General features: G+C 41.9%; 1 long non-coding RNA gene across 1 annotated transcript in view; it reads right to left on the bottom strand.

The window, feature by feature from the left end:
• Positions 1–922: 922 nt before the first annotated feature.
• LOC116081888 overlaps positions 923–2,405 on the bottom strand; it is an 84,811-nt gene continuing 83,328 nt past the window's right edge. Inside the window, exons 2-3 of the long non-coding RNA XR_004115071.1 lie at positions 1,349–1,454; positions 923–1,110 (exon numbers count right to left, since the gene is read on the bottom strand). This is a non-coding gene — a long non-coding RNA (uncharacterized LOC116081888). The remainder of the gene's footprint in view (positions 1,111–1,348; positions 1,455–2,405) is intronic.

Raw genomic sequence — 2,405 nt, 5'->3', positions numbered from 1 at the left:
CTCTCTCTCTCTCTCTCTCTCTCTCTCTCTGTCTGACTGTCTGTCTCTTTCTCTGTCTGTCTGTCTCTCTCTCTGTCTCTCTCTCTCTCCACACACACACATCCATATAACCCTGCCAATACAATAATAATGTAACAGGCACTGAGAGCTTGGAGGCTCCAGACAGTACCACAACCGATGGCATGACAGAAGTATAATTCAGACCTTGGAACCTAGCATGTAGACAGCAACACCTATCAAAACAAGAACAAAGACCTAATCCATCAAAAGTCCACCCCTGGGAAATGTGCAGGGGAAGGGTGCCTGTTTAATGTCACCGAGATACCCCTATTACAGCACTTCTCAACCTGTCACTTGTGACTCCTTGGTGGCTGCACATCAGATATTTACATTATGATTCACAAACATAGCAAAAGTACAGTTATGAAGTAGCAACGAAATAACTTTATGATAGTGGTCACCACAATATGGACTATTAAAGGGACAGAGCATTAGGAAATGTGAGAACCACTTTCCTTGTAGCTTCCCCCATGCATATTCCTGGTGTATGTCCCCTGAGCATATCCAGCAAGTTAATTCCTAGAATGGTGATTGAGTATATTTCCAGGCTCCAGAGATTACCTGGTTTGCTTGCACTAACAACTTAATTAAGTGTGCATCTTCAGAGTTGTTTGCCCTGGAGGAGAGTCCACTGCTTTGCCTTGTCATGCATGTTATACCACAGGTGTTTCTATATAACAGAGAAAACAGGGCCCACCTAACTCTAAGTTTGGGCTTCCCTGTACATGGCCAGGAATCCCATATTCATTCCCCTATTGGTGGGGACAGGTATGATGGGCTCTGCTGCATAGCTTCAACCCTAGTTATGGAGCATAAAAACTTTAAGGAACTCCATGCTTAGTAGACACAGACCTGAGCCATCTTGAACACTTGGCTTCCTCTTTGAAAGCCCAGTTAGATTCTAGGGACAGGCTGTTCTTCAGAAATGCAGAGTATTGGACCTCTTCTTTATGAGGCAAGGATGTCTCTGTATGACACTAGAAGAAATGTCTTGCTTCTATATCAATCAATCAGGGATAATTGGAGAAGTTTCACTGTGGTCAAAATAACCTTCAAGGAAGAAAAAAGAGATATCAAAACTGAACCAGTGCCAAATTATATCCTCCTGGTCCCCCTTGATAACTACTTATGGTAATTTCAGAGCCATTGATCCTTTTGTTCCCAGATCCCACTTTAGGATCCTGTGTGCTCAACTGCCTTCAATTCAGGGAATAAATTCTGTTAAGCTACTAGTGCTAAGAAGGTGCTGTAACCCTACCCACAGTAGAATCCACAACTTGACACATACCTATAAATCCAGTGGGAATGTAGCAGACCCCCAGAACTTAGCACAACAGACGCCATGATGGCTTGGACAACTCGGGCTTTGGAAACAAGCATATAGGCAGCAACACCTGTCAAAGTGAGAACCAAGACTTAATTCATCAATGTCCAGAGTTCTCAGAGACTCCCTAAATGTACTAACCTTGTCTTTTGGCTTCTACAGTTCTGCTTCTGACTAACTGTTCTTGCTATCTGAGGTGTGGGTTTTGTGTTTAAAATCCCACCCTGAGAAAGGCTGGGGTCCCCAGCACCAAGTATAGTTGCAGATCAGCTAATATAGACTTTCTATTGGCTTGGTCCCTTGTCTGAATAAGTTGTCTTCTCTGGTGGACACCTCACAACAGTAACTATATGTGACAAAGGCAGTATAAAATAACTAGATGGTAATAATCGTTATCTAATGTGAGGGTACATCAAATATTTACATTGTATTCTTTAAATATATGCAACTTTAATATTTTAATTATACTGTATAAATCTTCATAGTAACCTCAGAGGCACCTAAGGCTTAAACATGAAATTCCACAAAAGGCAAAGGTCTCCAAACTCATGCTCCTTATGCATCCAAGAAGGTAAAGTAGGTTAGAAACCAGGCAAGTCTGCCGAACACAGAGACCCTCAGCAATAATAGCAAACATAGATGCTTAGGGACAGTGGCTCACATGGACCCTTGGGAACAGTGGCACAAACTGAAAGTCTCTGCTTCAAGGAAAGGAAATAAGTGTCACTCTACTCCCAAGGGTTTCTGCCCATCAGAGTACAGGGTCAGTGAATCTTGATTCTCTGCTTATAAGGGAGAAAATGAAAATCCAGATTCTAACTCATGATTCTCCTCTCCATCTTGATTTTCCTACAGCTGACTCAAGCCATTATAAGTTGTTGGATGTGACAAAACATTTCATGTTATTCATCAGTGAATGGGATACCCTTGCAGATGCTCACACACATCAGTGAATGGGATGTCCTGGCAGATATTCACTCTTAGAAACAGTATACGGTTTTTGTTTTTGTTTTTTTTTTTT

This window comes from Mastomys coucha, unplaced genomic scaffold (genome assembly GCF_008632895.1).
Source record: "Mastomys coucha isolate ucsf_1 unplaced genomic scaffold, UCSF_Mcou_1 pScaffold7, whole genome shotgun sequence".
Classification (NCBI taxonomy): Eukaryota; Metazoa; Chordata; class Mammalia; order Rodentia; family Muridae; genus Mastomys; species Mastomys coucha.
Note: the sequence above shows the minus strand (reverse complement) of the source record. Positions and strands in the feature narration are given on the sequence as shown.